This window comes from Phacochoerus africanus, chromosome 2 (genome assembly GCF_016906955.1).
Source record: "Phacochoerus africanus isolate WHEZ1 chromosome 2, ROS_Pafr_v1, whole genome shotgun sequence".
Classification (NCBI taxonomy): Eukaryota; Metazoa; Chordata; class Mammalia; order Artiodactyla; family Suidae; genus Phacochoerus; species Phacochoerus africanus.
In genome coordinates this window covers 260,016,425-260,032,520 of record NC_062545.1, presented here as the reverse complement: position 1 = coordinate 260,032,520, position 16,096 = coordinate 260,016,425, and positions in this window count along the sequence as shown.

The following is a 16,096-nucleotide window of genomic DNA, read 5'->3' as shown; positions in this document are numbered from 1 at the left end:
GTGAGAATGGAAGCACTTCAGGAGGAGACACGAAACTCCACTGTAGAAGGAGTGATCATGCAGCACAGGGGCCAAGGAGATGTGGACCTGGGGTCAGAAGAGAGAGGAAGTTCCTGCTGGGCCTGTCCAAAGTCAGAGGGAGCTTCTTCAGTTCAATTCAATTCAAGGTTTTCCAATTCAATCCAATGACTATTTGTCAAAGACAAATTATGTAGCAGCTGTGGTATGAACAACAGAGACAAAATAAAGGTTCCTGTCCTCATGGAAAATAAATGAAATATAGAGTATAAATGCTATAGTATGTCAGAAAGTGTGAGCTATGGGGGAAAAATATATATATATATATGTATAGAAAGAGAGGGAGAGAGAGAGAAAGACAGAGACATACGGAGACAAAAAAGGGGAAAGAGGAATGCCAGGGAACAAGGTTGTAACTTTTAACAGGCTTTTAAAATAACACTTTAAGATAAGTGACATTAAGAAGGTGATATTTAAATAAAGAAGTGAAGAGGGTAAGAGAATTAACCAAGGGAACTGACTGGGGAAGCATGTTCCATGCACAGGGAAGAACCATTTTGAAGGCCCCAAGGCAGTGTGTCTGGCAGATCCAAGACACAGAACAGAGGACACTGAGGCTGGAGCCATGTGGATGACAGGAAGAACTGTAGGAGGTGAAGTTAGAGAAGTCCGAGAGGCAAAATCAGAGTGAGCCTCATAGGTCCATGTAAGGACTTCCTCTTTCACCAAGAGTGACAGGGAAAGGCATTGCCCAGGAAGACCATGAGTTCTCAGCAAAAGGTAGATCATTATCTAGAAAGAATGCTCTAGAACGGTGTTTCTCAACCAGGGGTGGTTTTGCCTCTAAGGGGACACTTGGCAATGTCTGGAGACATTTTTAGTTGTCACAACCAAGGCAAATATACTACGAGCATCTAGTGAATAGGCCTGAGATGTTCTTAAATATTCTACAAGACATGGACAACGAAGAATTACACAGTACAAATACCAATAGTGCCAAGATTAAGAAGCCCCGCCCTAGAAGGGAGGCAAGCTTCAGTTGGCCAACAGGCTCCATGTTCTGAGAAAAACATACCACCTTCACAGGGCCAACATATCCATTAAACAGAGTATGAATAGTGCTTAGGGTTCATGACAGTTTTATAGGGCTTTTAAAAGTTTTACTGAAAACTTTTTACTTTGAAAAAAGAAAATATATAATTTATCATAGATTGTATTCATCTTTATTACCAATATGATCATAAAACATACTTTTTTAAAAATGAAAGAAGGGACCTGTGAGGACAGATATGCCAAGGGCTCCAGAAGTCATGTTGGCCTCTTCTGACATTAGATTGGGGACATCTCTGTATTCTTGAGTCTTCCATTCACCCACCGTGTTCCTAAAGAATTTGATCTTGTCCTGCCATCTTTCCTGCCCAGGTGAATAGAGTTATCATCATAGCTTACCACCAAGTTCAGGCAAACAGCAGTCATTTTTATGGACTCACAAAACATTTTCAGAGCGGAAAGGGTCTTTAGCGCTCATCTGGCCCGGCCACCTCATTTTCAAGATAAGGAAAGTGAGGCCCAGCCGAGGGAGGTGAACTAACTACAGTCACACAGGTAATTTGTACCAGAGTCAGAACTTGGAGCATCATCATAGAGTTTGTATTATCAGCTTCCATTTCTGAGTTTCACAGTTGGTTGACACCAATTTCCTCAGAATGAAGCTCATGTTGTTCATTGGGTGAAGAACAAAAACAAAACAAAACCCTTAATGTCATTCTTTGCCATTTCTTAACGCTTTCCTGTTTTCAAAGCTCTTTAAAATACTCTTTCACTTGCTCTTTACAGTAACTCTATGAGAAGCAAGGAGGAGGCAATTCTTTTTTTTTTTTTTTTTTTTTTCTTTTTGTGGCTGCACCAGCATCATATGGAAGTTCTCAGCCTAGGGGTAAGATCAGAGTTACATTTGCAGCCTATGACACAGCCACAGCAACATAGGATCCAAGCCACATCTGTGACCTACATGCATCTTGCGGCAACACCAGGCCCTTAACCCACTGAGCAAAGCCAGGCATCAAACCCAAATCCTCACAGAGACTATGCTGGGTCCCACTGAGCCACACCAGGAACTCCTGAGAGGAGGCAGTTCTTATCATGCTTATTTCAGATGTAGAAACTGAGACTCAGCAATCCACATACATGACTATTCTGGATTATAGAGCTTAAGGGGTGGAGTTGCAGGCTTAAATTCCAGTTTATTGACTTCTCTTTCAGGACTGTCTTCCAAGCCATCACTTTTTAAATTATTATTCTTGACATATCACATGGTGCCTACATAATACCTTGTATTCAGTAAATGCTTGTTAAATGAATAGCTGAACCATGCTGTTCCATAGATTAAATCATGCTCCCAGAAACACAACAACCCATGTAGTAAATGTCTGATACATCATAGTTAGAAAGATGTTGGTCTTATTCATAAAAGTGCCAGCATAGAATGGAGGAGGGGGAGGCATTGTAATTTCAGTTCACTTTTGTTTAAGAAAAAAAAATCCAACGATACTTTAGTTTTTTTTCCCCCGTGTCATTTTCATAAGTAGGAGAAAATAAGTACAAGTATGAGGAAATAAAATGAAAGATGATAAGGTGTCAAAACTCCAAATTGTCTGGGAATTACTACTTGAGAGAGCCAAATAAACCAGATTACTCTGCTGACTTGCTTGTCTTCCTGCTCTAAATTGCTCTTATCTTCTAGGTGGGGGCCATTTAGCCCTGTCTCCATGCTCCAGCCTGCTGCACACTTGGGAACAAGTCTTGTGCCTGGCCTGTAGAAATGTGAAAGGTCCCAGTTAGCAGCTCAGGAACTCAACAGTAAGGCAGGCAGCGTTTTGGGCCAAGTCCGATCTGGTCTTACACACTGTAGTTGAAACCTGGATGTCCTGTGCCTATGCCCCTGCCTTACGGCCTGTTATATAAACTGGGTCTTTGTTTCCATTCATTCATGTTCACAAACTCATAATGAACACCTACTATTTGTCTTCACCTCATCTATTCTTCCAGTTATTTACAAATATATATCAAGCACATGCTATTTGTTAGGCTTGCTGAGAAACTCAGAAAAAAAGACATAGACTAGCTTTTGAGAAACTCATAGTCTAGAAAAATGCTTAAGAAACATACCTGTAAGTAAATTAATGGCTACAAAATGAGGTGATTAGACCTACAAACAGCATGGACAAGGTCATCTGAGAACGGATAGCAGACAATGACTGGCTCCATGCAGAGCAATGGGGTGATTGGAGAAGGCTTTGCAAAGCATGCAAAAAAAAAAAAAAGTCATAGAAGGCACTTTAGAGATAAAGTGAAAGAACACTCCAGGTGGAGGAGTGCAAAAGCAAAATCAGATGTGTATAAGGGGCCATGTCACTTCTGAGAAAGTAGCATTGTTCCAGCAACAATGAATCTCAGGACTGAGTGCTTATGATGGGATCGGCAATGGGTTAAGTATTTTATACACATGATTTTACTGAATTTTCCCCTCCAATTCTGAGATTTGCCTATTTTATAGATTAAGAAGTGCTTGCCGACATGAGGCAATAGATGACCTAAGATTGCATAGCTAGTGAGATGAGCCAAAAACTGGGCATTGATATGTCACTCTCCAAAGCCTCATTCTTAGAACCTACCCTGTGCTCCCTGCTCCACATTTTATTGGTGGGCAGAGTGGGTCCTAGGAGCATGAATGCCTTTTATCAGGATCACAGGGCTGTGACAGGTTGAACCTGCAAATAGATCCAGGGTTTATGTTCTGTAAGCTATCATTCTGTGCAGGAATTTATTAAAGATATTTCAGTATAGAAACAGTAGCATTTCTCCCCACAAGTTAATAACAACAGCCCAGCTACTCAGTCCCCAAAACAAGTGTTACCCTTATGGGACCAACAGATCTAGTGATGCAAATAACCCCTGAGTCTTTTGTGTTGTGAAAACTACCCAGCCAGAGGAGTTTCAGGAAAAATGAAAGGGAAAGACAAATAATGGGCTGATGAAACAAGAATCTGATGGTCTTTGGGGGAAAATGGGAAAAATAAAGACAACGGATTAGGCGGTGGAAGCACTTGAGAATTGAAGGAAAATGTAGGCAGGAGCAAGGGATATGCAAGATGCAAGCAATAAAGAGGACAGCGAAGGCTGCTCTTTATAGAGAAGCAAATGGAGCACACATCAGTAAAGACAGCTTTGTGTGAAATCCACAGAAGTGAAGTGGGGAGGGGTATTGTGAGAAAATAATGGGGAAAAAGCAAAGAGTTGAGACTAGGCGTCCCACTGGTGATGGAATGCACATCCCAGTAGAAGGAAAAATGCATGACTGAGGAAGTTACAGCCTGAGGACACAAAGGAGTAACACAAAGGAGACAAACTAAGAGGCTTAGAAAGGAAGCCTTGAAGGATGAAAATAGAATCACACAGACACAGAGATATCACAACTCAGAGTAGGGGACCTATAATACAAGCAGGGAACAAAGCATGTGGGCTCCAAATGAAGAACATTTGGAGATGAAGATAAATTGAGCATAATAAAAGATGCAGTGTGGATTGAGGAAACATAAATGATTCATGAAAGGAGCAAGAGTTGGTAGCTAACATTTATTGATCATTTGTTAATGTGGCCAGTATTTTACATATGGTCTATCAGTTAATTCTTCCAGCAGCCCTATGTTGTCAGCATGTTTAACTGTAGAGATTCAGCAGAAATTATATTTTTTGGCTGCACCCACAGCATGTGGAATTTCCTGGGCGAAGGACTGAACCTGAACTGCAATTGTGACCTGTGCCACAACTATGGTAATGCTGGATCCTTAACCCACTTCACCACATGGAAACTTCCAAACAGATTACATTTCTTGACTGAGAACATACCTCTAGTAGTACTAGAGCTAGGACTAGAATTCTAGCATTGAGATGTGCCTCTGTCCAGAGACACTCCTTTCTCCCATATTTCAACCAGCCTCCATCAGATTTGGTGGGTTATATACCAGTCAGTTGAGAAGAGCATCATAAGCTTGGATGTTCTATTTCATATACTCTTTGATGTTAAAATACAACCAATGGTAACGTTAAACTGCATCAAATGATGTGCATACTCCCCAGAGCACAGAGATCATTCTGTAAATATTGGTTTCTACAATTTTTCTTAGCCAGAAATTGGTCCTGGGATTGATATGATTTATGTGCGAGCAAGAATAGATAAAAAGTTTAGAGGGAAAAAATGCTAAAATCTCTGATCATTTGGCTACTGACAGTTGATTACAAGCATCTCTTCCCAAGTGCATGCTTAGTGAGTTCATGTTGATATCTTGAAATTAGCCAGAGTGGAAATATTTATACCACAGAAACTGGCACATATAAAGGCTTTCTGTCCCCCACCCCTGCCCCCAGAGAGCTGGCTGTTAAGCATTCATCAGCACACCAATGAATATTCCCCACCTGGCTGGGAAGAGTTATGATCTCAGTTGTATAATAGGAAAGGGCAAACATAATGTTTTGTTTTTTTTTGAATGAATTTGCCTTTCCCCATAAACACGCACGCATGCACGCACACACACACACACACACACACACACACACTCACACACACACACACTTGTAGAAGCAAGATGGTTTTCTTGAAACAGTAAAACTAATTTATTTGGAAGAAGATTTTGATTGTCTTAGGAAAAAGCATGACATTCGGAAGTGACTAAATATGACATATGAAGTTACACGTTTAAAAATGGAATCGAACAACTGATATTCAGACATATGCTAAAATCTTGAAGTATAGTAGTAATCTTTATGAAAGTCTCTTCTGTAAAAAAAGGCCTCAGGGTTTAAATTCTGGCTTGGCCACTTACTAGCCATGGGATTTTAGGCCAGTTAATTAACTTCTTCTTTGCAGTTGCATCTGTAAAATGAGGTTAATAACCATGCTTCTCCGAGGAAGTCAGTAGGACTCTGTGAAGCAACACAGGTCAAATGATTTGCACAGTGCCTGGGACACAGAGATCACTCACTAAATGCTGGCTTCTAGGAAGATGCTGAACCAGAAATTGGGCCTGGAAAATTGGCACAATGTACATGCAAGCAAGAAGAGACATAATAAAAGAAGAAACAATGTTTTTTTTTTTTTTTTCATGTTCTAGAGCAATAGATGGAATTAACCCTTCAAGTGCAGGAATATTTGATCCCAACATACAGGAGATGTTTCACCTCCTCTTAGAGGAAGAGAGAACTGAAAATGCACTATGAAGTTCTCAGATTCCTTCCTATGGAGTAAGGTGGGTGGATGGGTTCTATAAGTGCTTCTCAAATCTACCTGGTTATCAGAATCACCCAGGCAGCTTTGAAAAATATATACTTCCTGTCTCTAACTCAGAAATGTCTCATTAAATCTTTACTAGGTGTTGAGGGTTTATGAATTTCTCTCCTTTCCAAAACACCCTCTCCCCAGGAGATTTTGGTAATCAGCCAGGGTTAGTAACCACTGAAGTGCATCTCTGCTCTGTATCTATAACCAAAGCCCAGGGTATTTCATATCTAACTGCAGGCTCAGCCTCACCTCTAGATACTTCTCTTGCACCATCCCCTGCACCAGTATTTGGGGCCACTGACAATTAATGCTGAGCACTGTTTAGGAAATAAATCACTGCTTGCAGGGAAGCTCATTCCAAATTTGGTTAGGTCTGGTTTCTATGATAACACTGGCTTGGGCTAAAGCCATGTCTCCTGTCTGTTCCATCTATTACCTTAGCTTTATCTCTCAGGGTTACAGAGAGTCCATGTAAGGGTGTAAGTCAGCGCAGAGCCTGGCATCTTGGAAGCACTTGGGAAATATCAAAAGGAGACTTAAAGGCCAGAAATCTTTAAGGAATTCAATGTACCTACAAACTCGGGGTGGGGGGGGGGTCTCTGATCGAGGAAAGCTTCCTAGAAGAAATGAAATTTTAGCTGGACCTTGAAAGACAGAAAAGTTTTGAGGAAGTAGAAATTGGGTGTTAAGAAATGGTGATACTCCTTATTGTAAGAAGGGGCAAGATCAGAATAAGCTTTGATTTATTAGTCATGGGGATAGTATAGTAGATGCATCAAAGGGGAGAGCACTGGAAGCAAGAAGTCTCCCCTGCATGAACTCTGCAAACAGGGAGAAGCCTATGGCACAGGATGGTGAGAGGGTTTTAGACCATGAGAGCAAGTGAGGATTCTAGTATTTATAGAACCCCAATTATGGGCCCTCATCCTACCTCTATTATCTAAAGCCATCCCTACCTAAGCTGAGAAGGTAAGCATCCTTATCCTCATGTTACATGGAAACAAATTGATCATGAAGAAGGTGAGATGACTGACTCAAGGCCGCCCATGCAGGAGGTGTAAAAATCAAGATTCAGACTTGGGCTAGCCTATCTCTAAATCTCAGGAGTCTTGAGACATATGATTAAAATCTAGATGAACAAAGGAAAAGGTGAGAAGGCAGTCATTTGCAGAGGAGGAACATATAGATTAAAAAGAGGAAGAAAAAAGAAACATACGCGCGCGCGCACACACACACACACACACACACACACACACACGCACATGCACACACACACACGAGTCTGCACCAGTACATACTGCGATTTAAGCAGGCCTCTCCCACTGTCCTCTAGCTAATATATTCTGGAATGAGTTTCGGGGATCTAGGAGAGAACAGCATGTCAGTGCATAGGAAGCAAATGATAGCATGGGGATTATTGATAATCCCCCTCTCCTATTTCCAACCCTCCAAGGGACAAAGAGGCCTATATTTTTTTCTTTTTTTTTCAGGTTTCTTTCCTTTCATAACCACTAGCCTGGAGTGTGTCTCTTTTCCCTCCAGTGTTTGACCAAGTGCAACGGGAAGCATGACAAGACCAAGCCTTTGCAAGGGAATACAAAAATAATAAAAAACAAAGTCAGGCGTGTTAGGCATTTACATGCAGAAGGGCCTCCTGTCTCTTCCACTTGGGGCCTTTGCTCAAATTACATTACCTTCTGTCTGTTGTCATCACAGCTGTCTATACTAGCACATCTAGTGCTCAGCTATTGAGATGAATGAGGGGATGTCATGCAGCTGGGTTAGACCCCAAGGGACATCACTGCTGCTACCTTTTCCCCGAAAGAGCAGATTGTGTTTCAGGCCCTGAAGGTCCCACTCCATACTTCATGAGATGGAACTCAAAGGGGCCAAGGATTCCAGGGCTCCTGAATGTTTAGTTCCTCCTGTAACAAGATCAGGAATCTCTTTGACATTCATCAGAGCAATTGAGGTTATGGCCTTCACATTCTGCTGACTGGTCTTTTGACTCGTCTCTTCCCTTTAAATCCATCTGCCACACCACCCCCTGAGGGGCAGAACTGAAGCTCATTTCTGATCTTATATCCCTTCCTAGAGTAAAGAGCTTCACCATTTCCCAATGCCTTAAGAAATTGTAGGTCCTTCCAGATCTGGCCCCCTGCTATGTTTCCAGCCTTCGCTCTTCTTTATATTACCCATATGTTTATCATGGAAAATATAACTTATTGATGGTTCTTACTATGTGATAGTGTGCCAACTGCTTTCTATTTCCTATTTCCATTTATTTTATTCCATTGTAATTCTCTGAGGCAAGTAACTGTTATCCTCATTTCACCAAAGTGATTAAACTTAGGAACAGAGGAGTTAAGTAACCTGCCCTGGGTCACACAGCTTCTATGTGGTAGATTTAGGTCTGTCCATCACCAATCCCCTACCCCTACTTTTAATCACTAATCTTTGCCTTGTGTATATTACACTACAATGTAACCCACAAGTTCACATGTGTCTCTCAAGTAAATCTGCAACTCTAACAGATTCGGAATAGCATTTTTGTTCATTGTTCTCACCCCTAGCTGGAACAGAGCCATGGCGGATATTCAGAAAATGTTTTCTAAATTGTATTATTTTACATTATATCTCCTAGTGATAGAGATGTGGCAAGATCTACACTTTAAGTTCAAGTCACATTTACATTTCTGTGACTTCTGGCTTTGTAATGATCCAGGACAGAGTTGTTAGCTGCTCTGTGCCTTAGTTTCCTGACTGTAAAATGGGGTTTGAGTGAAGAGTAAATGAGTAAGCATTGGACGAATGTTGGGCATAGGGGAAGTTCTCCACAAACGTAAGCCCTAGTTATCAGGTGGCTGCCTGATGACCCATAGAACTTTGATACACTTTTAGGAGCGTGCCCATCACACGGCTCGTCCCTGTCTACTCTGCTTGACATTGGCCCTTCTGAGTGGGGAGGGCATCCTTTGTTTGGGTTTTTATACCACTCCAATTGAAGGCCTGGTGGGTCATCTGAGCTCAGTCAAGGTTTTTAAATGAGTAGGCACAGAATTCCAGAATTGTGTCTATGTTGCCATTCAGGCCATCGGGGACAAGAAGCCTACTTGATAGCGATTCTCAGATGTCTCCTCCAGTTTCCATGCCTGGGTGAACTACATTCCAGTGCTTCCTGATGCCCCATTCAACCTTTGCTCATCCCCTAGTTACTGAAGCTGACCACATGGGCAACTGTGCAAGAGCCATGTGCCAGGCACTGTGCTGAGTGTCTTATGTGCATCATCCCAATTCATGTGAACACATTACAGTGAGTACCCCAGTGTACTGGAGAGAAGCTGGTGAACAACAAGAAAAACTATACTCCTCATGGAGGGGGCAGAGGAGAGAACCTCTGTTTGAGAGCATTCAGCATCTCTAACCTCCCAAATCTCAATCAGTGTCTTGTATAAAGTCAAATGTGCCAAGCTAGGGGGGAAAAAAAAAAAAAGTCGCTCCAGAAGGCAGAGGTCTCCCAGAATGTCCCTGCATCAGGACAGAGGCTTTCTACTCTAGGCTGGCCAGAAGCTCCTGCTGAGCAAAAGGCAGGGTCTGGCTTGAACTGCCCTTCTGGGCAAGAGTTTATTTCACATCCCAAGACCTGTAAAGTAGCAACTCTCAGTGCTTTTTCTGTATCACAGGTGAAAGTAATGGATGAACTCTTATGCATAGGGAGGTGGATTTGGGCTCAATTTAAATATTTCTATTTATATATCCATCAACAGAGTTGTCAAACAATGAAATGAGAGACTTTGGGGAATAATCAGCCCCATCACTGGAGCTCTGAGCATAATCTGAACAATCATGAATAATAGATATTTGAGGACAGGATTTTAGAGCCCAGTCTTGGCGATAAGGTACACATGAGTTCCAGCCTCACCTCTTACTGACTGTAATTTGTTAGCTAAATGATTTGGAGGATTTGTTTCAACCCCTCCCAAGCCTCATTTCTCCTCTGCCCAATGGTAAGGACACCTACCTCATGGGTGGTTGGGGATATTGAATGGGGTGATGCATATAAAACAGCCAGCGTAATGCCTGGCACATGGTAACTGCTCAAAGGCTGTTTTATTTAGTAAATGTGGAATAAATATATTTATTTCATTAGTGTCATTTTTATTCTTATTGTTTTATGGTAGTGGATGGAATTTCTGCATTGGTTAGAGTGTTGAACAAAAGGTTTAGATAGGTATATAAATAGATAGATAGAAAAATAGAGAAAGGAAGAGAAGAGGAGGCTAAAGCCTTTAACCAGAGCCCCAGACATAAACATATTCAAGTAGAACCACTCCAGCAAATCCTTCACATGTGTCCCTGCACTTCCTCTCCCATTTGTGTTATTATCATAGTGGTAGCAACCATATCATTTACTACTGCTACCACCCCCACTACTCCAGTGTTGTCTCCTTCACACACTGAAGTGAATCCTTCTTGCAGCAGGATCAGGCAGATCTGCCTCCATTCTGGCCATGCCTCTCACTGTCCCTGTGACATTAGGCAGATCAGGAGGCTAGTGGGGAGAGACAGGGGGGCCAGAGCCCAAGTCAGCTGTACTAATATGCCCTGTTATACAGAGCATTTCAGAAGATTTCTTTTTCTGGTGTTTCATATTATATCTCTACCCCTCAACTGGCATCTCCTTGAAGGCAGGAGGCAACTGTCTTTTCTCTTTGTACCTTTTCACCACCTGGTACAAAACTTTGCATTCAATGAATGCTCTCTGGCTACTAGTTTCTATAGCTGCTAGTTTCTAGGTGATGGATTCTTTTCTACTGGATTGTCTGCTCAGGAGAAGTAAAACTGCTGTGTCATGATTCTTTGACTTTTTTGTCATAAAAATAGGGGAAGGAGAAATTGCATAACCCTGTTAAACAACTGACAGCAATTTAACAGTGAAATGTTCCCTTTACAACAGTGATTCTTAGCCCTGATGTTGTAACATTCCAGAATGTCCTCTTGTTTCTTGAAAGGGAGGGTGGGGACACCACAATTCCCGGAGAGTGTTTAAAGCGAACCAAATAACAAGTCACATTACCTCAAGTCTGAGCTATAGCTTTACCAGTGTCACCCAGCAAGTTTGTCACAACATCAGAATGAGAACTTGAGCCTCCTAAATAACTACGATCCAGTAGACTGAATACTAAGAAATTACTGAGACTTTAATATGACTATATGATCCCTGTTTCTTAACAAAAGCACGCACCAAAATCTAGTATTTTTCAGTGGTTGCTAAGTGCCTTGCTCTTTGCTTTTATTAACTCATTTAATACATTATCCTTAACTGAAAGAGGAGCAAACTGACATGGGATAAATGGCTTTGCCAGGGGTCTACTGACACCAATTAACCCTTGGCATATATACAATTAACTATTTCTGCTATAGTCTTTCCACCACCTTCTGCTCTAGCCATGCTCTTCTACCTGCTATTTCCCAGATTTAAGCTCTGCATTCATGCTACTTTTTTTTTTCGTCTAAGAATTCCCCTTTCTCATCTTCCACCATGCTCCACCCACAGGACTATCCTTTTAAAATGTCCAGCTCAAATTAAAATAGCACTTCTTCTGTAAAGACTTCCTTGACTGTTTCTAGGCCGAACAATGCCAGCTCCCAAGTAGGCAGAGCAGTTTGTGTGCGTTGGGAGCATGTCTTTATTATTTATTCCTGAACTTTCATGTGTCTTGCAGGGTACTAAACAATGTAGCTTTGCCATGAATGTTAGGTGGGAGGATGAGAGAAGTGAAGAAAACTTCCAAGGAGAAAAAAAGTGAGAGCTTTACTTCAGCTAATTAAACTGCCAGCGAATCTGAGAGGCGGGATTACTATCTCAATTTTACCTCTGAGGCATATGAGACAGTTACTATAAGATTTAACATTAAAGCACGGATCTGCCTGATTCCCAAGCAGCGTTTCCTCCAATATATTAGGAGAAGAAAAGGTACTTTCTTTGGGAGATGCAACTGGCATTGTCACATGCAGAAGCCGTTAGTGGAGTTCACACAAAGAAGAGAAGGAAAAGAGCAAAGTGAGAGAGGATATCAGAAAGTAAGTAAGGTAGAATATTGACAGTTCTAGGTAGTGAGGGAGACAGGGTTTCCCAGGAAAGAACCGACTTAGCACCCAATAAGCAGGTGCAAAGTGGGGATGATTGCGATGGCATTTAGGCAGAATTGAACCCCAGAAAATTGTACAGGTTTTCTTCAAACCTGTTTCCAAAGCCAGAAAAGATTGAAGGGCACAGACAGGGGCCTGCTTCAGGCAAAGGAAAACTAATGATTTAAAGGCAGATGCCACAGCTCAGGAAGAGGTGGCATGACCTCACTGCTTGAGAAGGGAAGTACCTGGGAGGTCTGGACGCCTGGCCACTGAGTACATCTTTGGTGGCTGTTTGCAGCGGCATATGGCTGAGGGATGAGGGCAGCTCCACGTGATAGAAGGGATAATCAAGGATGGCATTTTAAGAAAGAGAGCAGGAAGGAATGAGGAACCAGAGGTCTCTGCAATTACCAATCGCCAATTGTGAATGTATGCAGAGTGTTTACTCTTAACAAACGAGAATCACAGATGGTGACAGGCACCAGGGGTCAGACCTCCATAGCTAACTGTTTAGGAGCCTGTGAGATATCACTTTAAATGTCAACTATGGGAAAGGAAGGGGTAATTGCAAGCATTATAGTGTAAGAAAGCACTTGGATTTAGACAAACTGTAGTTTTCTCCTAAAGATGATTCAAAATAGCCAAGTATACACATTGCTAAAATATAGAAGACTCTTATAAAGATGACACATGGATTAGTTTTAAAACTTTTTAAATGCGTAGGTGAGATCAGAGGTGTTTGGGGAATTATACAGTTGGACATAAGAGGAATCCTTCTTTCAAGGAGTGTTCCATCTGGTAGGATACTAACCATTCCTGTGTATGTAGCACTTCCCTAAAATGTCTTGAACCCCCTGTTTCATTTGCTTCTCATAGCTGTCATAGAAGTGACTTCATGAACCATTCTCTCTCTGGATAAAGAAACGGAGACCAAGGGACAAAGAGATCAGGGTTGGTTTGTTAAACAAATAGTGGTGGAGGCAATCTGCAATCCTGTTGTCTTAACCCCCGCTTCCATAGTCTTTCACCTAACCCTCAACTGGATAGATAATTGAATCTTTTCCAGAAATGAGGGAGAGTGGAGAAAATTATAAGTGCATGGATAAATCCCTGCCTGATTAATGAGTGTCCCATTTTCATATAGTATCTGGAGTTTTAACCCACTAGAACCACATGGTAAGGATGCCAGAACGTCTGCATGATAGAGCTACACCTCTAATCATAGAATAGAATTGCTGGAAAGGGCATTATTCCAACCCCTGCATATTATAGATAAGGAAGTAGTCCTGGAGATGTGAACCTGCTAGAATGTCAGAGAGCTGGCCTGACCCTTAGTGGCCACTTGGTTCACTGCTTTCCAATAAGCAATCTTTCTCATGGCATTTTCACTTTTTTTCTGCATCTGCATACCTCTTGCATTATTCATTTTGTTCTCTATTTTGTTTTGTTTTGTTTTTTTGAAAAAGGCCCACATTGTAATCTTAAATATATATTTTAAAGGATTCTTTACTACTCCTTAAACTTATTACAAATAGAAAATAATCTTTATAATCATAATTATTAAATTATAATCATTTAAAGCAAAACATTCATTGATTAACCACATGCAGTCATCTCTTTTACCAACATATTGTACTTTGGAAGGTGCTGGTCCAGTTCAAGTGTCCCATTTTACAGGGAAGAAACTGGAGTCCAAAGAGGAGTTTTGAACCATGCATCTACTGCCTTTGGACTTATCGCAGTAGCTAATATTCTAGTAACTGGCCAAGATGGTCCCTGCTCCCTGTGGTGCTCAGACCTGGACAAGACATGGAGACCACAGCTAATCCAATCAAAGACAATGTGCAGAAAGGACTCAGCAGGAGCCAGCAGTGAGCTGACTGGCCAGAGATTTACTTCCTGCCATTAATTTAAAAACTGCTCTTTACAAGGAGGAAGTTTTTACAGCAAGTATTTCCTACTGGAGAGCAGCAGACTCCTCCAGAGGATTCAGGTTCTCAAGTTTAAAGGCCACGTCTATTGAATATCAACACTCAACGCCCAGTGTCCCACCGACCCCAAAAAATACCGAAAAGAGGCTCCTGGAAAGATTGGTAAAAGCCCAGCACATTCTCACACTGGAGATTCTGGTGTTTTCAGGAGAAAACCATTTTTGGAATCTTGATAGTGAATGGTAAGGCAAATAGTCAGTTTGCAAAAGTGGAGCTGACAAGTTATTTTGATTTATTTTGCAACAGAAAATCAGGAAAATAAAATTGGCACCAGGTGCTTCAGTGAGTTCAAGGCAGACCATGACAGTTTTCTGATATAAGTTTATGCTAGGTCTCAGCTATCCTGGAGCATGAAGAAGGGACACTGGCAACACATTAGGAGGAACAGAAAGAACTAAACACTTGCCTAGGTCACATCATCTAAATGGATGCAGTGAGCTCAGAATCTAACAGGCCAGGCTAATCTCTCAGTAACTCTGATCTGGTAAGATTGAGACAAAGTACCTGTACAGAGTGAAAGAAAGAAAACTTTCCTCACCAAGAGGAGGTTTTTTTCCTTTAAAAATAAGGATCACATATTTCATTCTGTTGAATTTGCCTTGGCTGTGATGAATCTTAGCAATAAATCTCAAGGACAAAACCAGTCATCTCCTAAATCTGGGATATTATCCTCTGTTTTCTTTTTTCTTATTTTGTCTTTTTAGGGCCATACCCATAGCATATGAAAGTTCCCAGGGTAGGGGTCTAATTGGAGCTGCAGCTGCCAGCCTACACCACAGCCATAGCATGCAGGGTATGAGCTGTGTCTGCAACCTACACCACAGCTCACGGCAATGCCAGGGATCAAACCTGCATCCTCATGGATACTAGTCAGGTTCGTTACTGATGAGCCACAACAGGAACTCTCTTATCTCCATTTTCTATTGTAATTGTAATTCTCAGGTCTATCTGTGCATTAAAATCACTTGGGGAATATACAGATTCCTTAGGCTCAGCTTCTCGTATTAAATTGGAATTTCCAGCAATAAGGATGATAAACTAGAAAAAGAGATAGAAATATATAATTAAAGACCTCACATTATTCTTTTTTTTTTTTTTTTGCTTTTTTGTTTGCTTGTTTTTAGGGCCACACCTGCTGCCTAAGGAAGTTCCTAGGCTAGGGGTCGAATTGGAGCCACGGCTGCCAGCCTACACCACAGCAATAGCAACTCAGGATCTGAGCCACATTCTGCTACCTCCATCACAGCTCACAGCAATGCCGGATCCTTAACCCAATGAGCAGGGCCGGGGACCAAACCCATGTCCTCATGGATCCTAGTCAGGTTTGTTAATGGCTGAGTCACGAAGTGAACCCCTCAGGTGATTTTTAAGCCAAGCACTTTTTGAAAACTCATAGTTGATGAGCTTTATCATCTTGATATATTATTTCCACTTTTAACAGTTCTTTGGAAATCATCTCAGTTGTAAGTTGCTTGAAGTGCTTGCTGAAAACAGACCGAGTACAAATTAAGGGAGAGGAGGGAAGGAGCGAGGAAGAGACCAAGAGACACAAGAAAACATGACATGTTAGATTAAGTAGCTTAATCTATGTTGCCTTTTTTTTTTTTTTTTTTTT